This window comes from Panulirus ornatus, chromosome 12 (genome assembly GCF_036320965.1).
Source record: "Panulirus ornatus isolate Po-2019 chromosome 12, ASM3632096v1, whole genome shotgun sequence".
NCBI lineage: Eukaryota > Metazoa > Arthropoda > Malacostraca > Decapoda > Palinuridae > Panulirus > Panulirus ornatus.
The window spans coordinates 26,529,970-26,556,731 of record NC_092235.1 but is presented as its reverse complement, the minus strand read 5'-3'; the positions used below and the strand labels follow the sequence as shown (position 1 = coordinate 26,556,731).

The following is a 26,762-nucleotide window of genomic DNA, read 5'->3' as shown; positions in this document are numbered from 1 at the left end:
CGGTCAGTACAGTACTGACGTCACCACCGTGGTCTAGAATCATTAGGGTTGTGATGAGGTCGCTCCCCCGAGGGAAGGATGAACAACTGGGCTGGGTGTAGGACAGACTGCCGCGCCCAGGATTCGAACCCGTGCCGGACCCGCGTTGATTCGCGGTCAATAACGCTCACCAGTAAACCAAGGAGTCCCGTGTGTGTGTGTGTGTGTGTGTGTGTGTGTGTGTGTGTGTATCCCCTTACCTCTGTGGTGGTCGAGGAAACACAAACCACAATACGTCCGGCCTTCACAAATTCCTGGCGATAACCACAACTTCTCTGGTTCCCCAGCGTACCTCATCGCCACAATGGCTTCCTCACACCACGTGACCACATGGACACAACCCTACCATGAAAAAAAAAAAAAAAGATCTTCCTCGCCATAATCTTAAGACTATTATAACCAATTATTGGTTGTGATGCCACCTATCACAACCTGCTAAGACTCGCCCCGTCGTTGTAAAGGGTCGTACATGGTAATTCGTTACTGTGTATGTTACTCAACCATATCTTATCCTCAAGCTTTCCATCAAAGCTAAGACAGAGCTAATTATCAAAGCTATCTCCTTCCCGGCTGAAGCTAAGTCCTTTATAAAACCTAACCACCACAATTAACTACCTGACCACTCTTAACACAACGGTACGACCCTTGTGCACAACTACGACCCTTACATAGGAAGGCGTGGGGGACACTTGACCTGAACCTTTAAGATCAAAAAAAGGTCGAGGCCATTATACTCAAGGGTCGTTAAGCAAGTGTTACCATAATTACAGAACCATCGTTTACATCTATACACGGTTGATACAGTGACATGTAGTTATAATGGATACACGAAGACAACCTTGTCAGACCATCCCCATTCCTCTTCATCCAGCACCACTGGAACTGCCATAACCTAACAAGACTAACGTCACCTTTCCTGTAATTGGCTTAAACCAGAAGGTGATTACGGGAGGGAGGGAGGGAGGGGGGAAGACTTTTACAACTCAAAGTAGTGGAAATTGTACTAATTCGGTCGGTATATAACATGTAATATACAATCCTTAGGTAAAAATCATGACTGAGAGGAGAGAAAAAAAAATCGTATTTACGAGTAACACAAAATTTTCATCACACAAAAAAAATGCTTTTGTATTGATTGCCTTTTTATCATGAATCTGAGGCGCCAGCCACACAGTTAATACGTACGTCTGTCACTGGCAACATTGTACATATTTACCACCACAGAATTTCTAATCTCGCCCTTGACATAATCATCTACGTCAGGAATGTCAAGAATGGGCGGGGTAACGTACGGCCTTGGCAAGGCCTCAACCCCTTCCCATACTTCCATTCCCATCAACTCGTTCACGTATTCAGAATGATTCGGTCAACAAACATGGCCGACCGTCTTCGCGTGAGTTTCCGTATTGCACAAAACTTGACCGAGGCTTCGAATATTTTACTTTCCGGCTCTATTTCCAAGTATCATTTAACCCCAACTGTACTTATGGCATGTCGGGGTAATACACTTGTTTAATGACGACCTGGTCAGGTCAAAGGTCAAAGGTCATTATAGCCATGGGTCGTGCCGTCTCGTTGAAGGGTCGTACCGTCAATAAAGGCTAAATCACCCGTCCAATCTTAACTCAACCAAGCTTTATAACAATACCATCACTATATTCCACAAAACAACTTACAATTTTCTTTTTTCTTTTTTTAATCTTATTTGATGCAGTTGTATTTACGTAACACAGCCAAGACCTGACCTTGACCAACACTGATGACAGACCGTTACATCACGTCAATCAATCATCTTCTACGTCATCTCAGGGAACTGATGGACCAATTATTCCTTTGTTCTGTAAACCCACGCGGGAGGCGGAACTCTCTCTCTCTCTCTCTCTCTCTCTCTCTCTCTCTCTCTCTCTCTCTCTCTCTCTCTCTCGGGACAATCTCGTCACCTCTACCGAAATGCCCTTAGCGTCAATTAAAGACAGGGTGGTGTGACGATACACTTTTGAAATACATTTACCTTGACATCTTATCACGGGTGGGCATGAAGAACCACTTTATATTTTTCTACCGTAAAAAAAACACTTTATCCTTTTTTTCTACCATAAAAAAATCGATATAATTAATCTTTTAACAAATACCTATAATTTACGGATTACTTTTTTTTTTTTTCATTGGTTTCTATTGAACCATCATGAGTAGAGAGAGAGAGAGAGAGAGAGAGAGAGAGAGAGAGAGAGAGAGAGAGAGAGTAATCAGCAAGATGGCGCTACGTGTAGATCAAGGGGACGTATCTAAGCGATGTTCAGAGGCCAAGCAATATCTCTTAAAACACAACCCCGACTTAGGGCGTGCATTGGGAGGTGGGGAGGGTGGGTGTTCTTTGTCAGCGGGTCACACTCCAGCGAACACAACTCTCATAATTTCACGTCCGATTGCTTTTAAATCAGATTTTCCCCCGACATAATGATGGCTTTTCTTTTTTCTTTTTTTTTTTTCTAAAGTTTATTGACATCCGGCGTAGTCAGGATGTAGGCTGCACCCTGTACACTCGGGGATGCGGGCCAGTAAAACTGTTGTAATTATTTCATATAATCGTTACTCACTATATATATCACCGAGTTTCAATTTTCTTTTTCTTTTTTAATGGCATGATTTTTAAACGCAAGATGCGCAAGTTGATCATTATTAGTTACTGTTGGAATGGGTTAGCTTTGTACAGATTAGGTTTAAAAAGAAAAATGTGTGAATATACTTATACAATACTTCTAACATGTTGTTTTATTCAGTTCGGGTTAGGTAAAGTCAAGTTGGCTCAGATTAGCTAATTAAAAGATAATACTCACTTATCAAGTCTCCGTAATCGTGTCTTTATCCTATTCTAATTGTAAGCATTAGTGGCGCGAAGGATTCTGGTCGGATTCCGGCAACACAGACAAAATCCGGATTCTGAATCCATATTGTACGAACACGGCTTCCCAGACCGTCATTCCAACGTCCGCAAATTAGACTAACTAATTTATCACACAGGCGTTCATTAGCATGAACTCATATTCTCCGTCGAACTTGACTGTGATGATTATATTATCACTTTACCTGGAAAAAGACTTGGTAAGCTGCCAGAGCAGATGACTGATTCATTAGAACATTTCACAATTCGAAAGATGAATAAATGTACTAATTAACATACATGTATATTCTGCGCTCACTGTTATCTGATTAAATCATCTTCGGCATCCATGCGTTATATGTTCATTTATATACATAACAAAGGAAAAATATACCCTAAAAATGATTAAATATGATATGGAAAAAAATATATAAAAAAAAAAGACAAGAAACTAATAGGAAATTTATAAGGAACAAATTTCTTTTATGAAGACAAAACAAATGTCGCTGAGAATACTACTGAACTGTATAAGAGTATTTCCCTGCTGCTGAACAGCTGAATGTTATGATACAAAATATCGACTGCAGTTGTCAGATTAAAATGTGACAGTAATTCATATTCCCAAATGCATAAATCTGTATAGGGAAAAGTATAATAATGCAGAATGTCATTTGTTTCACGTCCACGCTCGTCTTCATTAAAACTGAAAGCCCTGGTGGAGAATCTAATACTACTTTGTTTTTTATAAACACCTTTTTTCTATATCCTTTATGTTTACAGGTCCTCGTGTGCATCTTCAATGCATATGATACGAAGTGGTGAATAATACGTTACCGTAAACAATGAATATCTTCTACATTAACCCCCTCTACCCACCCCTCCTCCTCCTCCACCCACGTACTAGACTCCTCCTCCTCCTCCCCCTCACCAGGTAACCCCACATCAACCCCCAACAAGTCACCCCCTACAAACACCCCACTCACTATCCCCCCCAACCAGACAGCTGATCAAACGCAATGTTTGGTTTTCCGGGGCTGGTCCGGCGTGTTCGGTCATTTCCGGGTAGATCACTGGCGCTCTCTGGAAGGGGGAGGGGAAGGGTAGGGGGGGGGGTGAGTTACCCCTTACAGACAACACAGACTTACAGACACAAGCACCCGTTCAAATGAACACGGACAGCGTAGAAATACGAGGCTACGAGATAGCAGACCTCTGACAGTGTTCTCTGCAAGTCCATTACAGATTATAATTACGTATCTACAGACACACACACACACACACACACACACACACACACACACACACACAACAATAATCCTCGATATTGCATCTAAGGCTAAGTCTGCCTTTAAGAAAATGGGAGTCGTGCTCAGACGAATATTCTCCTCTTAACAAATGGTCAGATGACACACAGGATTGATCCGTCCATGTATGGGGTACGGATCTCATATCTGGGGGGGAGGGAGGGGTTAAATTTCCCCACCGACAGCTCTACAACGCATGCGTACGACTGCAGATGATGCAGATGGATTAACGAACGTCCAATACAGATAAGGCTAGCTTTTCGTAGGTACGCAAATTGTGAATGTTTAATTAAATATGAACCTTATATTTCCAACCGTTAGCGGGTGATAACGTAATCAACCGTTAGCGGGTGATAACGTAATCAACTTGGATTCATTCAATCTTAGCCAACTTCTGCAGGTCTAAACCTTAATGCTACCTAAAACAACCTACCTTAACCTAACCTTCCCTTACACAACCTACGCTAATGTACCCTAAAATTAACACTACCTAAACCTTAATTTCAATGCAACTTATACAACCAACGCTAAACCTAGTTTACCCTTACCTGGCATGAAGCTAACAAAAGAATAGTGGATTTAAAGGCAAAAGAAAATAGCTGACTGAGATTTAAGCCTTTGCGCATGCGAGGACGGGGGAGGGGGGGTTAAAACCCGCCCAGCGAACATCTACACGAACATCTCCAGGGGCGCCTTCTTGCTGGCGCGCCCCATGACCGGAGACCACCAGCCTGCACGTGCCCCTTTAACTTCAAGGGCTTCCCGCTGGCATGTGGGGAGCTGGGGAGGCAGACAGAAGCAACCCTGACAAGACGCTGCAGGTTTCTGGCACTTCCCGGAGAGACAAAAACCATCTCGGCAAATCCTCAGTCACCATGCAACCACCTGGCGAACAAAATCACGGCCGCACATGCGCACACACACACACACACACACACACACCCCATCTACGTCAACCATTCACGAAGAATAATATCTTCATTACTGAAGATACAACATTTGTGTCTTTACAGATCAACCGAATGGCATTCTTAATCTAGGTTCAACAAGGGGGGGGGGGGGCAAGCAAAGCAAGACCCCTCCTCCAAGGGGGCGCCTCCCCCCCCCCCCCCCAGACACTCATTCCCCTCATTAAGATCCTCAAGAGCGAGGAAGTCTGAAAGCGTCGTGGTCTCAAGTACTTAATGTCCCAGTTGGCTGAGCTTCGTCTCTGATTTCTTTGTATATAATGACTGATTTTTTTGAGTTACAGATCAGCCTAGATCTGTTCACACACACACACACACACACACACACACACACACACATATATATATATATATATATATATATATATATATATATATATATATATATATATATATATATATATATATATATATATATATATATATCCACTCAACAGTACTCCAACCACAGTGGGTAGGACGTAACTACCATCAACTCAAACATCATCATCAGCTTACTCTATAAACAAGTCATCCGAGCCATATCAAACCACAGCTGAATCACCTGGTCACCCAACCTTCCAAGACCAAAGTCAACCACACTGTATACACCAGGCAGACAGAGCTAAGCCGTCAGAACAATCGCCAGCTGCCTGGTGGCCACAAACATCCAACACCTGCAGAATGTAACATAAATACTTGCCACAACGATCCCACCCCAAACCCAACATGATTGACACCCCGTCTCTCCAACAGCACCAGGCCCCTCCCATCCTAACTACACCACTAACAACCACCAATCCTCAGGCATTATAGCAAGCTTTACGTAAAGCTGCCTCGTACTTACAGCGCAGAGAGAGAGAGAGAGAGAGAGAGAGAGAGAGAGAGAGAGAGAGAGAGAGAGAGAGAGAGAGAGAGAGAGAGAGAGAGAGAGAGAGAGAGAGAGAGAGAAGCCGCAGGGAAAACGTCACAATTTAAAATAGATAAAAATCAAAATTGATGTAAGACTTCCTTTTTAAATTGTTCAAAACATTCGTGTGATAATCTATCCTAGCCACCCTAGCCGAAGCAATGTATGCTAGGCTAGCCTAGCTCTATGTGTGTGTGTGTGTGTGTGTGTGTGTAAGCCAGGCAGGTGCATACTGTACGTTCCCTTTAACACATGTGGTAATTCTGACCCGGGACGCAACTGGACCCGGTTTGTGCCGGTCCAATGTACGTACCTCACAGGAGACTTACAGATAACAAACACAACCCACAGTTCTTATACGCTATAAACATATATATAAATATACGTGATATAAATATAAACACTACACGTCAGACATTATCCATAATACGTACAGACAAACTATACAAACTGATAATGCACACGCAAAATAAACTTAGACATATATATATATATATATATATATATATATATATATATATATATATATATATATATATATATATATATATATATATATATAATGATTTACGGAAATGCGAGTTTTAAAAGATTGTTGCGATGAAGAAAAACTGGGGTGAATAGTCATAGATGTGTTTCAGCATGTGAACATGTGACACACCTGCTCCCTCGTCCAACACATGTGCGAGTGTGCAGGTGTTCCTACATGGAGGCCACGGTCAGTGGAGCAGTTGTGTGTGTGTGTGCGATGTTCCTGAATATATATATATATATATATATATATCGTTATAAGATTAATTAACCCCTTGATCACCACAGCATGACTACGTCATCACCCTAAGGGTCGTACCGTCGTTTGCAAAGGTCAAACCGTCGTTTCAAGGGTCGTAATCGGCAGTTTAAATCAGACATCAAACCCCCTCCTGTGTCGTGGCCATACGACACAACACAATAATTTCGCTTAACAAAATAACAACACAATGCGTACCCCCAGAACCATCTCTGCATATACACTAAACTTCTCTAAAGTCTATTATCCATTACTTAAATGTTACGTTTAAAAGGAAGATATGAAATCATGAATAAATTACATTATGAGGTAGGTATAAACTGGATCATTTATATAATACAAACTATTCATCGTCGTACATTTGGTTACTGTCCATGTCGTTGCCAGGTCAATATATTTGCCCAACAGAGAAAAAACGTTCAAATTGCAACGAATGAAAGTCAAATTATTCGCATATCTATAGTAATTACACTTAACTCAAACTTCTCTATTTTATGAAGAAAATGTGACAAGAAGATTTAAAAGGACACAACTTCTTTTCGGGCTATTATTCAGGAATAATAATAATAATTAATAATAATAATAATAATAACAATAATAATAATAATAATAATAATAATAATAATAACAAATGAAGGCACCTCCGCGAGTGGCAGATGACCGGGGGTATCCGGTACACCAGACTGCATCCAAATTATCCCGGGAAATTACCGGTAAAATTACCAGTAAATTAGTCGTCAGGACAGTTATGTTAGACGTGGTGGCACAGCAAATGGTGGGGAAAGATGGTATGTTTCATGATTATGTTTCTCCCTTGCTAAATCTTGGGGTAAGTACTTCTAAATAGTCTAATTCCTTGCATTAGCATTTTCTTATATATATATATATATATATATATATATATATATATATATATATATATATATATATATATATATATATATATATATATATATCTTTCTTCTTTCATACTATTCGCCATTTCCCGCATTAGCGAGGTAGCTTTGAGAACAGAGGGGAGGATTTCCAGTCCCCCGCTCCCTCCCCTTTTAGTCGCCAACTCGGGCCTTAACGTAACAGCGTGTGGCGGGTGGCCCAGCCTTCCAGTGTCACACACACACACACACACACACACACACACACACACACACACACACACACACACACACACACACACACACACATAAACACACACCACACACACACACACACGTCAAATACAAAAGGTTTACCTGAGGCAGTTTACATGTTATCACCTCCCCCCCCCGGGTCTCTGCTCGTACCACCTGAGAAGAGTGTTTCTATAGACGGCCCGAAACTGTAGTGGAACAACGTAAATCAGATCTCCAAACAATGTATTTCTATCTCTTCACATATCCAATATAGTGCGTTGTCAATGTAGCGTTTAGAAAACAAGAGAGAGAGAGAGAGAGAGAGAGAGAGAGAGAGAGAGAGAGAGAGAGAGAGAGAGAGAGAGAGAGAGAGAGAGAGAGAGAGAGAGGTGAATTCAGCAGAACTGGGAAAAATGATAATAGAGTATTGTGGACAAGTGGCAGAAAAATCCTGACCACTTCAATAAACACGTGTGTCACACATTTACCACCAGTGAAAGCAAGACAGACACAAGCACAAGGGTTTTGTGAAGAAGTGAATGCAGCGGTCGGCTGTGTATTAACAATTAATGACACTTGGCCTCCAGCGATGCCTAGATGAGATGGAGGCGAGGTCATGGAAAGCCTTTAACATCATTATACATGGTGTTCAATCGGCTCTTGAAGGATCCAGATCTCTAATACAGTCCTCGGCCTTGTGGGCATCTGGCCCCATGTGCTGCTCAGAGTGTTCAGTCGCACTTAACCTGCCACTTGAGATCTTGTTGACGTACTTGAGGAAGGGTGGGAGGGAGGGATCGGCCCCGTGAGAGACAGAGGAAGCAATTGTTAGATACATCTTAACGATGCAATAGATAACTTGGTCTTAACTACAGGCTAGTATCACTGACAATCATGGCTTGTAAATGACCGTCTGGGATGAGCAGGAAGTAATTGGCTGAGCACATGTCAGCAACAGTTAAGTATATGGACCCTGAGGATGGAGGTCATGTATTATCTATTGATCTGGAGATGAAGCGTAATTATCTATCTTCGTCGTCGCCAACCATAAGGAAACGTTTAGATGTGATAGAGAAGGTTTAAAGGAGACCAAGAAAAGGGCGTACCCGAAGGAAGAGAAATAAACCACTTGGGGAAGAAGGCAGCCACACACTTGCTGACAATGAAAAATGAACATTTCTTAGAGATACTGAAGAACATAACACCCAAAGAACACATGGCACTCATGGCAAAGATGCACGCATGTACTAATGTCTCAAAACAGTAGGTGGACAGAACAAGCTAACTGAAGAAGCGACAAATGCTGAAAACATTTGAAAAAGGAAAAAATAACAAGAGGTTAAAAGTCGGGACCTCATAAGTATAAAACTCTCTCCCAGTATGTAAAAATATGCACACACACACACACACACACACACACACACACACACGAAACTCTCGCTCTGACCTTCTCTTGACACTGACACATCTTACTAAAGATGAACAACAAAGATAAACTGGAAAGTACACAGCCAATCCAGCTACACTGATAAAATCATTTTTTTCTTTTTATTCCTTTTAAACTAAGTCTACTTAAAGGCGATATAGTTATGATAAAACAGAAGCAAATAATACACCATACTTTTGATCTCTAAACCCACTTTAGTCATACAAAAAAATCTTTTACAAACACATAATACAATGGTGCGTAACCTGGCCAGCTTTCGTATTTAGTAATAATATACATTTGTATCCATCTTCAATAAACCAAAATTCAAAACAAGGAACACATAGCAAATACCACTGCTGGATGCAGTACGAAGGAGAGAGTCTAGTTATTTCTTGAGTTGTAAATAACAATTTCCCGGAGCGCCATTCTCTGCGCATCAGCAGAAGTTTAGGTGCGAAAGATGGCGGGCTTCCTGCCCGGCCTAACCTAACCACCCGGCTGAGGAAAGTGACCTCTGGCGGCCTTTGACCTCGCCCCCAGCACAGGTTTCCCACCCTGGGGTTTCCTGCCGTCCAACTTAGACTTGTGGGGTTTCTTCGTTGTTTCTCGCGTTAGTCACAAGTGAAAACGTCAGTAGGGTGTTGCCAAGCCTTGAGAACATGAGAAAATTCGTGAAAGACAATATTGTCTCGTTTGTTTTCTTCTTTTCTTTATCACGTATCTTCAACGTAACTGAATTATTTCATGCAGTCCCACGAAAGAATTACAGTATAAAGATACGACCATATTGCTGTTTGCCTTGGAGTTAAACTGACAAACTTAAATGACCTTGTTACTTTCTCGGACATAGCCAATGGTCATCTACTGTGTGTGTGTGTGTGTGTGTGTGTGTACTCAGGTCGGGGTGCGTCTACAGGATGGTAAATTCTGGTTATTTTTTTTTTTCTTTTTTCTTTCCTGCGCCATGAAATCCGATCATCCTGGGAAAAGATGTCAACAAGCCATTCAGGTCAGTGATTACAAAACCGCAAATCAAATCAGCTCCTGAATTCGCCAAAACATATAATTCCTGTTTTTCGAATTCAAGTCAATAGCCGTCGTTAGTCGATCATTACTACCGAGGTTTAAGCACTATCCTGTCATTACTTAGATGAATCACTGATGTACTTTTATTTCCCCGGAGTCAGTTAGTAGCGTTCGGGTGACCCCTGTGGTGTGTGTGGGAAGATGGCTGGCGTTGTCAACACGCCATGTTGTCACGGAATAAACTCTGCCCGGGATTATACGGCTGGCAAAACTCGTCGCGAACCCTCACGCACATCATAAGGGCAATGTCTCCTCTAAAATAAACCGAGTATAATAAGACTGTGAAGTACAGATGGGTTATTCTGAAATCACCGAAATCTGATTCGGGCAACCTACGAATGTTTCGATGGCGTGTTCCGATCACGAATGCAAATTCTGCATTAACTTTTATCGGAGTCTTCTCCGTGACTTTCATTGGACTGATGACAAGAAACAGATTTTCTCGTCGAAAAAGAAGGAAGGAGAGGCAGAGAGAAAGAGAGAAAATCGTCCAACAAGATTAGAAGAACAAGGAGTGGCGAGACATGCAAGTTGCCAGACACCTCTAGTGTCTGGTACCAGCTTGGGAATGTACAGTTCTCCCTTAATCTTTTGCTTTATATACAAAAAAATAGTTTTCCCTAAATATCCGACAAATTTGTCTTTAATAACTATCATTGAGAAATACAGTTCAAACTCAAACTGAATGTATCAGACCGAAAAATTCCTTGAGGTCAAAATTTGAAATAAGTACAATTTCAAAAATCTTTACAATCACCGCAAAAATAAGCCTGTAAGTTATTGAACCTAGACATATAATGAAATACCCAGTGCATAACTGGTGCAAATATATTTACATAACATTTACATGCATCACAGATGTCCCTTTTCACGAACAAAACATTTAAATATATAGATTAATTTCTCTCATCAAAATCACAGTTTTTGAAAATAACTGCGACTTCTTTATATATATATATATATATATATATATATATATATATATATATATATATATATATATATAAATTGGGAGGTAAGTTTGAATGAAGAAAAACTGGAGGAAGTGAAGTGTTTTAGATATCTGGGAGTGGATTTGGCAGCGGATGGAACCATGGAAGCGGAAGTGAATCATAAGGTGGGGGAGGGGGCGAACATTCTGGGAGCCTTGAAGAACGTGTGGAAGTCGAGAACATTATCTCGGAAAGCAAAAATGGGTATGTTTGAAGGAATAGTGGTTCCAACAATGTTGTATGGTTGCGAGGCGTGGGCTATGGCTAAAGTGGTGCGCAGGAGGGTGGATGTGCTGGAAATGAGATGTTTGAGGACAATATGTGGTGTGAGGTGGTTTGATCGAGTAAGTAATAATAGGGTAAGAGAGATGTGTGGTAATAAAAAGAATGTGGTTGAGAGAGCAGAAGAGGTTGTTTTGAAATGGTTTGGTCACATGGAGAGAATGAGAGAGGAAAGATTGACCAAGAGGATATATGTGTCAGAGGTGGAGGGAACGAGGAGAAGTGGGAGACCAAATTGGAGGTGGAAAGATGGAATGAAAAAGATTTTGAGTGATCGGGGCCTGAACATGCAGGAGGGTGAAAGGCGTGCAAGGAATAGTGAATTGGAACGATGTGGTATACCGTGGTCGACGTGCTGTCAATGGATTGAACCAGGGCATGTGAAGCGTCTGGGGTAAACCATGGAAAGTTCTGTGGGGCCTGGATGTGGAAAGGGAGCTGTGGTTTCGGTACATTATTACATGACAGCTAGAGACTGAGTGTGAACGAATGGGGCCTTCGTTGTCTTTTCCTAGCGCTACCTCGCCCACATGAGGGGGGGGGGGGGGTGTTGTTATTCCATGTGTGGCGGGTTGGCGATGGGAATAAATAAAGGCAGAAAGTATGAATCATGTGCATGGGTATAAATGTATATGTCTGTGTGTGTATTTGTATATGTATACGTTGAGATGTATAGGTAAGTATATTTGCGTGGGTGGACGTGTATGTATATACATGTGTATGTGGGTGGGTTGGGCCATTCTTTTGTCTGTTTCCTTGCGCTACCTCGCTAACGCGGGAGACAGCGACAAAGCAAAATAAATAAATATATATAAATAAATAAATAAATATATATATATATATATATATATATATTATCCCTGGGGATAAGGGATTAAGAATACTTCCCACGTATTCCCTGCGTGTCGTAGAAGGCGACTAAAAGGGGAGGGAGCAGGGGGCTGGAAATCCTCCCCTCTCGGTTTTTTTTTTTTTTTTTCAATTTTCCAAAAGAAGGAACAGAGAACTGGGCCAGGTGAGGGTATTCCCTCAAAGGCCCAGTCCTCTGTTCTTAACGCTACCTTGCTAATGCGGGAAATGGCGAATAGTTTGAAAGAAAGAATATATATATATATATATATATATATATATATATATATATATATATATATATATATATATATATATATAAACAGGAATTCTAACTTGCAACTTAAAGATGATCAAGCGAATGAATATGACATCTGATGAATGAAGAGTCTGCTTTCACGGAGGATATCAGCAGACTCACTTACAGGATCAATTAGAATTCAGATTCGGAGAAGGGTCACCATCTCTTGAGGTTGACAACAAAGACGACACACAGCTTCTCGAGATTAAACATCAATGAGGAATCATGTCGAATGGCAGAATGTTTCTCTGTTGTTACATCTCATTCATCTGGTCACCAACTACGATACAATGGATGACGCAGATGGCACGGAAGCGTACCGATCAAGGCTGCGTCTCGACCTATAACCCGACCTAGGTATCACTAGGTGAGAATAAGCGCGAACCAAAATAAATACCGAAACCTCATCAACCACTGTCGAAAGCCATCGTGAACACTTGTCACGCGAGATACTTCCATACCACAGTAGATGATGGTAGTCAATGAAGGATACCGAAGGCAGACATGGTTTTCGAACACTTCTCGCTCGATGTAAACAAACCCAGGCAAAGTTTCATTAATAAGAGATTATCTTCAACGCGTTTTCATGGCTTCGGCGTCGATTACTTGATATACTTAACACTCAGTCTGGTCGATCTTATTTCCTTGTACGGACACAACGGGCCTCCCCCCCCCCCCGTCCCCCGCTACCTGTATAGGGTGTATCTTGCATAAAAAAATGAAGTCATAGCTCAAGGTGTTCCGCGCATGAACACGCGCGCCTAAGCACCAGCAGCTTCACATAAATCATTCAATATAAATTTGAACCTTTCTTCCATGACTTGTTCACAATCTTACTTAAAAGACGAACAAAAAAAAACGAAAATTTACAGCAAAATAATTTCTATCATTTGGTACAATTCAAACTTCATTATATAAAAAGCACTTTTAATCGAAATGTTTTGGTCGCGTATCAAGTGAACCAGTAACCCGGATTCGGAGCGATGCAAAACACCACAGAATCCATTACTCATATTATCTACAGGGACACACCCGTTTTAAACGCCAGCAGCATACCAACAACGACTGAAAAAAAAAAAGATCAAGTAATTCTCTGATTGGGGTGAAGGCGACGCTAAGTGCACAAATTGCAGTATACAAAAACGTCAGAGTCCACTTGGAGCTGGTGGTCAAATTTACTGCATTCCTGCACTACGTGCTCTGCAAAGTCACTGTGGTTTATCCGCTGTATTTTTCGCAATTTAGTCTCACTTGACCATGGGACTGCTTGGTACATTGACTTGTTGCTAACGCCGATACTCACGCAGAAAATCTACCGGTGTGAGAGTATATGTGTGTGTCCGACAGTTTAATGGAAATAAGCATTAAGTTTAAACAATTTACTGACAAATTTGTATACTTTTAAGATTTCATTGTTGTCACTACTACTGATACTTTCCTTTATCTGATATGTCATTAATTTACATATCAATGGGTCATAACGTCGTACTCACGTACCGTACCGTGCACAATGACAGTACCGTCCTGCCCATGGACTATACCATACCGTGCTCAAGATGAATACCGTCATGCTCTCGGATCGTACCGTGCCTCAATAGTACCGTTTTCTCAGGGATCGTACCGTAACGTACCGTACTCAAGAGGATGAATAATGCCATTTACCAGTTACAAATTGGAATACTAAATTGCCCGGCTCTTGGTGGCCTTCTGGAAACTTCGGCACAGTTCCTTCAGCTGACTTGGCTACACTGAGACGAAGGGATCTGATCAACAGTTGGATTGATAATACTTTCCCTTGTTGTCGTACAGAATCACATATACACACAGGTAAACACACACACACACATACAAACATACACCCACACACACACACACGCAGACAGACGGACACTATTCATATTGTGAAGTAATTTCGTTAATGTCCAAGAGAGAGACGCGGCTGATGGCTCCGCTCCACCATTTAAATGATTGCTACGGCCGTCCGTCCGTGTGTGTGTGTGTGTGTGTGTGTGTGTGTGTGAATAATGCGTAAATACGGAAAAGCAGAGAAGTTATTTTTTGTGGGGCAGTAGTGACGATGGGAACCCAGCCCCCTCGCCATCCACCCACATACACATGTATATACATACACGTCCACGCACATATACATACATATACATTTCAACGTATATATATATATATATATATATATATATATATATATATATATATATATATATATATATATATATATATTGGAAAGGATCACAATTTTGCGCGTGATCAAGATATTCCTATGAGTCCACGGGAAAAATGAAACACGAAAAGTTCCCAAGTGCACAGTCAGTTGATATACATCAAAGAGACGAAGCTAGGACGCCATTTGGTAAACATGTGATTGTCCAAAACATGGGGATAGGGGAGAAAGAATATTTCCCACGCATTCCTCACGTGTCGTAGAAGGCGACTAAAGGGGACGGGAGCGGGGGGCTAGAAACCCTCCCCTCCTTGTATTTTAACTTTCTAAAAGGGGGAATATATACATACATACATATATATATATATATATATATATATATATATATATATATATATATATATATATATATATATATATATATATATATATATTCTTTCTTTCATACTATTCGCCATTTCCCGCATTAGCGAGGTAGCGTTAAGAACAGAGGAATGGGCTCCTGAGGGAATATCCTCATCTGGCCCCGTTCTCTGTTCCTTCTTTTGGAAAAAAAAAAATAAAGAGAGGGGAGGATTTCCAGCCCCCCGCTCCCTTCCCTTTTAGTCGCCTTCTACGACACGCAGGGAATACATGGGAAGTATTCTTTCTCCCCTATCCCCAGGGATATATATATATATATATATATATATATATATATATATATATATATATATATATATATATATATATATATATATATATATATATATATATATATATATATATATATATATATATATATATATATATATATATATATATATATATATATATAAAGACATATACATATATAAACATGTGCATAATTCATACCTACTGCCCATATCAATTTCCGTCGCCACCCCACCACACACTTCCCACTTCTCGTTCCCTCCACATCCGACACATATATCTTCTTCGTCAATCTTCCCTCAATCATTCTCTCCATGTGACCAACCCATTTCAATAAACAAGAATCAACTAAGATACTTGCTGAACCAACAACATCATCACTACACACACACACACACACACACACACACACACACACACACACACACACACACTCATTCTGTTTCGGTGCAAAACTACTCCAAACGAAAAAGGACAAAGTGTAAAATAAAAACTTGATTCCCATCATTAAAATCATAATCTTGGGGATCGTCTCTTCGGAGTTAGTCACAGCCTTTCTCTCATGGTACTTCCTCACACAAGTCTCCTTCCAAGCTCACTTACTCTCACCACTCTCTTCACCCCATTCTCTTTTCTTTGCTGAAAGCTTCTACATATCTTCACTTTCGCCTCCACAAGATGATGATCGGACATCCCTCCAGTTGCACCTCTCAGCACATTAACATCCAAAAATTTCTCTTTAACGCGCCTATCAATTAACAAGTAATCCAATAACGCTCTCTGGCCATCTTTCCTATTTACGTACGTATACTTATGTATATTTCTATTTAAACCAGGTGTTCCCAATCAACACTCCTTTTTCAGTACATAAATCTACAAGCTCTTCACCACTTCCATTTGATCTTGTCCTCTCACCAACCCCTGACTTTACTCCCAAGACATTCCCAAACCACTCTTCCCCTTTACCCTTGAGCTTCGTTTCACTCAGAGCCAAAACATCCAGGTTCCTTTCCTCATACATACTACCTATCTCTCCTTTCTTCACATCTTGGTTACATCCACACACATTTAGACACCCCAATCTGAGCCTTCGAGGAGGATGAGTACTCCCCGCATGACTCCCTTCTTCTGTTTCCCCTTTTAGAAAGTTTTTATAACAAAGAAAAAACAACAAAGATACTTGTGAAACCAACATCATCACTACACACACAAATACACACACATACACGCACACACAGGACTCCTTCTTTTGTTTCCCCTTTTAGAAAGTCTTTATAACAAAAGAATCAACTAAGATACTTGATAACCAACTAACATCATCACTACACACAAACACACGCACACACATGACTCCTTTTGTTTCCCCTTTTAGAAAGTCTTTATAACAAAGAAGAATCAACTAAGATACTTGATAACCGACTAACAACATCACTACAAACACAAATACACACACATACATGCACACCCACACACACATACACGCACACACACACACATACACATACAGACACATACGCCCATTTCGTTTCGGTGTAAACCTTCTCCAAAAGAAAAAAGCACATAGGGTTAAATAATCATGAATCATATCATTAAATTCATAATCTTGGGGATCGTCTCTTTGCAGTCGGTCACGAGTGCTTTTCGGTTTCCGCCGCTGCGGACCACCCTCCACAAAACCATACAGGAGCTCCCGCCCTGGGAAGTCAAGGCTCCCTCACTGTATCAGCTGAACGACGCCAAAGACCTCATGATCAGGCACTACGAGCTTGTCCGTTCCCTAGCCAGCGGCAAACCCACGCTGCCTATGTACAAGCTGCCCGATGCCGGGTCGAGCTATGGTCTTCCTGGCTTGAGCAAGTCCACCATCAGTGTGGTCGGTGTGATGACCAATGGAGGGAACCCCACCCTGTCCATATTGTCGAATGATGGAGCTGTGGACATCGAGCTCGGGAAGGTGCTCCGCTTCTCCAGCGACACCTACCACTGGTTCACCCTGGAGAGGAACCCCAGGTACCTGGCCCTCTACGACTCACACGACCAGGACGAACCAGTCTTCCTGGCCCACAATGGTGGTGACAACTCCGTCGACTTTACCAAGTACGACAGGTACTCCGTCAAATCCCCAGGATTCGATACCACCTGGGACTTTCACGGGAGCCAGTATAAACCCCCCACCCACCCCGAAACACAGGTGAAGCTCAACCCTTTCGTCAAGACGGCCCTTGACGACGTGAAGGAGCAGTACGTCCGTTACATGAGGGAACAGTGGCGCTGTAACTACGTCAAGGAGAACCCTTACGATAACTACTTCTTCAAACACGGCACCCGCTCCAAGCTAACATACAAGCGCCGTTGTATACAGGATCACCTGCTGTACATGAAGGACTACGCCCTCAAGTTGAAAGGCATCCTCCAGGTCAATGGCTACGACGTGCCTACGGTCGAGGATTATGACAACAGCAAGGCTATATTCGAGCAGCCAGTCAAGAGGTGGGGGATCCCTAAAGAATCGTACTTCGACGACAAGAAAGAGGTTTGGGGTGCTATCAAGCCATCTACCATACCACACCGCAAAATGCCAACGAACTACTTCCTTCCATATCCTTGGATGTGAAGAGAGTTCTGACGCGATCCCTGGGATTATCCCGTGTAATTAACTTTTGTCTCTATTTCTAATAAGGTCTACATATTACATGAACTCGTTGCTCTCCACTGAAAAAAAAAGACAAAAAAACAAACATTCTGCACAGTGGTGGTTCCCGCCACTGGTGAAGGGTTTCGTTCGCACAGTGAATAACGCTATGCGTATCAGGCCTTCGATGATCCTGTGTTGCGTGCTGTACAACGCGAAGTTGGGGGGAGGGGAAGGGGTTATTGTGAGGCAACAGCCATACCTGCTTCTCTTTATTCCCAACGCCTCACTGTCACTTATACCGTACATACATGTAGACAACCCCGCAACTATCTTCTATCTCTCAAACCCATTCTCTCTCCCCTACAACCCTATATTCAAAAGATCCCATCAACAACCTTCCCTACCTCCATAACAATACCCTCCCCAACAACGATACCTCCAAATGACCATCTCCTTCAACGACAGTCTCCCCCAAACGACCATCTTCTTCATCTACTCTCTCCTCCCCAAACGACCGTCTCCTTCAACAACAATATCCTCGATAACAACCTAGTCTTCTAACAACCATCTCCCCCATCATCAACAACAACGGGCACAACAATCCCCCCCCCCCCCCCCCCTCTAGCAGAGACACCACTCGGGCAGCTTCCGTCAGTAGGCTCTGGGTGTGGGAGAGACGGCCTCGTCTGACACACTTCCCCAACAGTCGAAAGTCTTCACGATTGTTGGTGATAGTGGTGGCGGGTTTGAGGATACATGGTACCCCTAGTGTTGGTGATGGTGGTTGGGGGTGATGGTGAGGTCACCTAGCACTAACTATCCAGTCCGTGCGACCCTTGGGTGTAACAGACTGGCCTTTGACCTGACCCGTGCCGTGGTCCTGAAGGGTCGTACAGTTGTGATCGGTTTAAGGGTCGTTCCATCGCTCTCAAGGGGTCCTAGCATCATGCTCAAGGGTCGAACCGTCGTCCTCGAGGGTCGCACCGTCGTGCTCGAGGGTCGTACCGTCGTGCTCGAGGGTCGTAACCGTCGTGCTCGAGGGTCGTGCAAGACCATTCTCTTTTTCTCATTTTCTTCCCAGTTCGTCTGGCCGTCGTCACCTTGGCCTCTGGTAGGGGGGAATCTCATCGATCTGCTCCTGGCCAGTAAAGCTGGCTGCCTCACCTCACGGGTCCACCTCCTCCAACTCTCTCTCTCTCTCTCTCCCAACCCCTCCAAGATCCTCCACCCCTCCCCCAGGCCCGTTAAAGAGGTCCACCTCCAACCTTCTCTCTCTCTCTCTCTCTTTCTCCTCCAAGGCCCTCCCCCTCCTCCAGGTCAGTTAAAGAGGTCCACCTCCAACAACCTCTCTCTCTCTCTCTCTCTCTCGCAAGATCCACAGTCATCCAGTAAAAAAGTGAACGCGCAAGGAAGCAAATGAAGTGAACGCCACAACGGGGCTTCTAAAAGAGATCTAGGAAGCCAACAGTGAGTGCGTTCAAAGACACGAGGAAAGCCTTTAGGTCATAAAATAGAGGATTAACGGCGATCACAACGGCTTACACACACCAAGACCCATACAAATTGAACGCACCCGGTTTTATAATGTAAAACGCCTAATGACTCATAACAGACGATCGAAAAGAAGAAGCACCACAAAACCCATCAATATTGAACGCAAGAGAAAGAGGAGAGAGGAGACCCCACGAGCTAAACCCAAAGACCACCTATGAGAGTTGAACGCATCAGGGACCTTCCACTGAGAACGAAGGTGAGGGGGGGGGAGCTTCTGAACGAAAGGACAAAAATAGATCGCCAGCAACAGATACAAGGGCCAGCCAGCCAGATGGTGGCACAGGAGTTCCATAACAGGCGCAGGTTAAAGGTGAACGCCGCACGACTCTGTCTCTTGTAAGGTGAGGCCTGGCCTCTTCAACCCCTTCACCACGACGGTACGATTTCGTAGCACGACGGGACGATCTAGCAGCACGATGGTACGATCCTGCAGCACGATGGTACGCTCTTGCAGCACGACGGTACGATCTTGCAGCACAACGGTACGATCTTGCAGCACGACGGTACGATCTTGCAGCACAACGGTACGATCTTGCAGCACGACGGTACGATCCTGCAGCACGACGGTACGATCTTGCAGCACGACGGTACGCTCTTGCAGCACGACGGTACGATCTTGCAGCACGACAGTACGATCCTGCAGCACGACGGTACGCTCTTGCAGCACGACGGTACGATCTTGCAGCACGACAGTACGATCCTGCAGCACGTCGGTACGATCCTGCAGCACGACGGTACGATCTTGCGGCACGACGGTACAATCCTACAGCACGACGCGGTACGATCCCGCAACACACAGACACATGTGTGAGGAAGGTTAATCTGCCCACCTCAGCAACACAACCAGTGAAAGTAACACTGAAGGCTGACGCCCGTCGCTCTGACATGGAACACTGAAGGATGCAGAGCACTGTGGAGGAGGAGGAGGAGGAGGAGGCATCCCTCCCTCACGATCCCCCCCCCCCCCCACACACACACACATACACCTTCCATCACGAACATCCGCCCTCATTTCTTCCAACGCCCTCCACGCTCAAGCACCAGCTTCCGCACCCTCAGCCGCGCCTCCCACGCCCCTCACCGCTTCCTGAACCTGTGCCCTAGCTTCCACGGGCCCCGTACCCCCGCGTCCCAGGTTCCAAACGCCCTAAACGCCCGTGCCCCAGCTTCCAAACACTCCCTGGCCACGCCCCTTGGGCCTCCTACACCCGTGTCCCAGCTTCCACACACCTCCTCCCCCCCCCCCCCCCCCCCGGCCACGCCCGCAACGCCGACAGGTGAGCGTGTCCGCGGGCGGTAGCCAGGCACGTGATGCACCTACAGTTACCACGGCCGAAGCCAGACTAGTTCGGTCTCGGTTAGGAGGGTTCTGGGGGAGGGTAGTGGTGACGGGGCAATGGGGGGGTCGGTTGGGGGGTTGTGTGGCATGGGGGCGTGGATGGCGTGGGAGAGGGGGAGTGCATTGGAAGAAATGAAAGAAAATGAGATCTCAACACTCGTTTGCCTAATCATGCTTAATATCCCAGCTATTTATGCTTAGTATCCCTAGCAATGTATACTCAGTAACCTACCAACGTCTATATTTAATATTTACCGGTAACCAATGTCTACCCAAGACTCCAGCTTTACGTGCTCGACCATCTACGTATTATGGGTATATGTAAACACTTTCCCAATAATCTATACATGGTAAGTACTATCTTCATTTTCCTTACCAATTATACACATATCAGTGAATACCTACGGTTCAAATACTGTGAAGGAAAGCATATAAGTACAACACTTTAGGCAAATACACACCAATACTATACACACTTTCCCCATTATCATTTTCTGGTGTTATACCGCATCCATTCTCCTCTCAGTTGGAATGCAATACAGTAATCATTCACATTTCCTCAAGGAGTTACACATACGTATCTATCTATAACAATAAATATACAATTACAGTTACTTATCTGAATTCTTCATACAGATAAAATAAAGATATATAAAAACATTTCCAAGCTTGCTATACACATTCTTCTTTAGTCATATTTGCTTTAACCATATTATCACACTATATACGCATACCCTGCCAGAAATACACACTATATACATAGACTCACCTTGTGATTGTTTGCATGCAAGCTGTGTAGGACATATAACTCACTAATGACCATAATAATCATGTGTCGCTAGCCTTCCACGCACGATCAACCCTCCTCCATTACATTGTTTATATCTCGTTGCAAGAGGTGCCAGGCTTATCTTTATTTCCATGTAAAAATTCAGTTACCGATTCAATCCAGCCATATATAAATGCCTAAACATATGGACATTTACATATTTCTTGTTTATGAATTAGTAATGATGGGAACAATGGAAAACAATAATAATGCAGGAGGTCAAGGTCTTTGAGTAAGACTGTTTTGACCCAGTTACCATCGCCTCAAGGAAAGCGAGAAATTGTATACAGATGACGTCCTATCCTTGGCAAGGTGTTCTTGATGTGGAAACTTCCGTTTGTTCTTCCTTGTGACATTCTTTTTCCAGATGTCTTCTTTATTTCCTTGTTAGTATTACGAAAGGTGTCTTCCGTCAAACTGCTGACAATACTGTTTACTCTTCGTGCCTCTGTCAAGTTGTTTAAACTACTATTGTCTTTACAACGCTGTTTAGACTACTAGTAATGCCTTAATCAGCCTCCTTAACTACTAATTTGACGAACTCTTAAAACTCATAAACCTTAGTTGTTTTTTTTTAAATTACTAGTGTCTGTCAAGCTGTTTAAACTACTGTCCGTGACTTTCTTAGGTTGTTTAAGCTACTAACCATGCATTTGTAAAGTTGTTTATACTTTTAATGCCTTTGTCTCCTGTTTAAAGAATTCGTAATGCCTTATTCAAGCTGTTCAAACTACTTATGCCTTTGCCAAGTTGTTTACATTAATCCTAGTGCCCTTTTCAACCTATTTCAACTACTCATGGCTTTTTCTTGTATTTGTGGAAAACATTCCACTTATTACACAGTTGTTGTTACTTTTGTTGTTAGGCTCCTGTGTCACGTATTGGCCTACACGAGCATCACTGCTTAATACAATCCACGATTTTTTTTTTTTTTTCTGTACGAGGAGACAGTGGCTCCAATCGCTGATACCATGTAAGGTTTCGAAAATGATCAATTATGCTATTGAAATGCATTAATGAGGTCATTCAATTCTGGAATCGATGTAGAGCGAATATAGTTCATTAATGCATACTGCATACAGGTGTGAAGCTCATAATTCAGACCGATGTCCCATTTAAGAATGAATTTTCAAATATAAACTAAAAAAAATCGAACTTTATTCAAATTACGTCTTTTTTCATATAAAACTATCATTAGGTCAAGACTGAAGTATCCCAAACAGTATTCAAGTACATTAATTTTGTACATTTGTATGAAACTAAAGCTAAAATACTATACTATTTCAGGATCGTTCTAGCTTTACATAAATACATAATGTCCAGACACTTGTAATACAGTCTCTTGTGGAGTCAGCGTGAAGCATCTCCCACTAGCGACATCACGGAGACGGAAGACAACTCCTGTCACTCAAATCCTTCTCCGAAGTTTTTAAATGGTAAAGTAGAAGAAACACACTAAAGGAGTGCGTTCCTTACACTCAACCGGTGAGGGCATACACACTCAGCCAAGACGTTAAGGGAAGAGGGTCCGCTCTCCGTACCCTACCTTGGTACCGTTGTCTGTACCCTACTCACGTACCGTTATCTGTACCCTACCCACGTACCATCGTCTGTACCCTAGCCCTGGTACCAGTCTGGCACCTTCGTCAGCCGTACGGCCCCCGTCACCTGTTTCTGGCTACAATAAATGAATGGAACAACACCAATGGACCCTTGAGCCTTGGGGCACGCCACTTGTCTACCTTCAACTGTCAACCTCCTGTATCTTCTTCCTACTCACTCAGTTTCCATCTAATGTTATTAAAAGCTTTCTTTACAATATCAGTTTTAAAAAGGTTTCCATTAATCATATTTATGTAGGACAAAAAAGTATGACAAACATTAAGCCTGCGTTAACTAACGTTGATATCACTCTTCTCCAAACTGTTAGTTAGTCATGTATTACGGGAAAGAATATGGCCATTTACACCAATTAATTCATTGCCTCTTGTCATTGTGGTTCCCATTATCAAAATATTCATCAACTAGTGTGTATATATATATATATATATATATATATATATATATATATATATATATATAGATATAGATATAGATAAATACAAAGATAGATAGATAGATAGATAGATAGATAAATAGATATATCATGGAAAGATTTGTGGGGCCTGGATGTGGAAAGGGAGCTGAGGTTTCGGTGCATTACACATGACAGCAAGAGACTGAGTGTGAATGAATGTGGCCTTTGTTGTCTTTTCCTAGCGCTGCATCACGCGCGCGCGGGGGGAGGGGGGTACTGTTTCATGAGTGGCGGGGTGGCGACGTAAATGGATGAAAGCAGAAAGTGTGAATATGTACATGTGTATATATGTATATGCATGTATACGTTGAGGTGTATAGGTATGTACATGTGCATATGTGGGTTTATGTATATGCACGTGTATGTGGGTGAGTTGGGCCATTCTTTCGTCTGTTTCCTTGCGCTACCTTGCTAACGCGGGAAACAGCAACTAAGTATATATGTATATATATATATATATATATATATATATATATATATATATATATATATATATATATACATATATATATATATATATATATATATATATATATATATATATATATATATATATATATCAGGTCTTTACCTCTATGTGTATAAACACACATACATAGGTACCCATCTATCGACTCGCCCTGAGAAGAGGATGAACAACTAGGATTGGCTGAGGTTCGACAGCCACACCCAGGATTCGAACTTGGGCGGGCCCGTGCATGAATCAGGTCGACTGCTCCATGTGTGCTTACGTACGGGGAGTATATAGTCTCGGTGAGGAACTTTTCACTTCAAAAGGAGTCCATCAACCCCCCACAGCTTCTGACTGTAGCGCAGCCCTGAAGCAGCGGCAGCAGCTCTATAAAAGGGATGAACAATGGATAAGTATGTAAACAAAGACTGACTCAGCTTACCAGGTCCTGGTGAGGGTTGCTTGCTGTGGATGAAGCTGGTAACGATCCTGGAGTACACGTGAGTGTTGGTCAACCAGGTAACTAAGGTGGGGGTAGGGTTGGATGTGGGGTGGGTCCTGTGGGTTCCAATCGGTGGTGTTCGCACTCGGGAGTTGGTGGTCAGCCTGATGGTTCCCGTCTCACTCAGTTCATAGTCCTCAGAGATATATTTCATCACATTTTCATAGATCTATTATCTGTGTAACTCCGATCAATTATCTATTCAACTCTTTATTTCTCAGTTGTATATCTTTGCAACAGCCATCAATATTATTACTATTACCGATCTGTAAGATCCTTGCAATGGAGTTGGTTTTACTTGCTGCTAACTCTGTCAACAAAGAAACAAGGTAATCACTGATAATTTGGTTCTGGGATCAAACTGATGCTTTGTTCATAATTTTCCAATTTGTATACATACTTTCAACTTTCAGAATCACAACAGCCAAGGCAGTTTCTTCCGTAAACATCATTTCTTTAGTCTTTTCTGAAGACTTATCCGACACGTGATTCCCATACTCTACGACACGGGATTAAAAAAAGAGTCTCACTGTCATGTGATGTATTACATAACACACACACACACACGGAACGAAGCTCTCCCTCTCATATAACTTGAGCCACACACGACACGGGCCTCTCTAAGTCACACGACCTACACTCACGATTTCTAAAGTCAAGATGCAAATAAACTTTTGGAACCCCGTAACAGAGGCCCTTGAAATATATAAAAAGCCACTTCAGGAGACAGAGACCAGACTATACCGAGGATGATAATGTCTCATGATTACAGATTAACATTTACCTATTTACGAAGGTGCAAATATGACGCAAGTTGCAGTAGGTGTCACTACAAGACAAGTAACAAAAAATGTATAGACATTTGTGGAACACATGACGAGGGATGACGTGATCTTAAGCAACGAGCAATAACATTACCAGTGTCCAACATAACATCTTACTCAACTACAAAATTCTACATCATCCTAATTCTTTAATAATATTCCTAGTCTCTTACTCAATGCACTGCAATGAACACCCTCTCCCCCATGTAGTAAGATCTCAAAATCTTCATCTCCGACAGCCCCTCCCTCTAGCCCTCCGCAACCTCTCCAACGAACCCCTCCCACATCATCCAACACTCGCCCATGCCTTCAACAACCAATACATTATTTTCTGTTCTTACTGTTAAACATATTGCTCAAATTTTCGCTAAATGTACGACTAAATGATGATAGCTATCAAACTAGACAACAATAATTGTATACAGTGAACTACAAAGTCAACAAGGTCTGATTTAAAGACGAAGACAAACTCCGACATCAATATGTACATTCTTTTATCACAACCCTACAACATAACGGTACAACCCCAGTACACGATGGTACGACCCTACAGCACGACAGTTCGACCCCTGAATATAACGCCATGGCCCTTAAGTATGACGTCAGGATAGTTGAATGTGACGGAAGGAACCATGAACACAATTCAACGACCTTTTATTACAACGGTACAACATTATACTCTCTGGGCACAACCCTCAAATATGATGATAAGACCTTAGAGTGCGAAGCCATAACCCTTGCGAACGACGTTACTCCTCTTATGTAGAAAAGTACGATCCTTGAACACATCCCCTCGTGA

At 42.5% G+C, this 26,762-nt stretch overlaps 1 protein-coding gene across 1 annotated transcript in view; it reads right to left on the bottom strand.

The window, feature by feature from the left end:
- The window catches only part of LOC139751919 (uncharacterized), a 146,242-nt gene that overhangs the window by 118,979 nt on the left and 501 nt on the right, over positions 1-26,762 (bottom strand). The window contains exon 2 of the mRNA XM_071667619.1: positions 25,080-25,449. The gene's annotated coding sequence lies outside the window, so the exon portion shown is untranslated. The remainder of the gene's footprint in view (positions 1-25,079; positions 25,450-26,762) is intronic.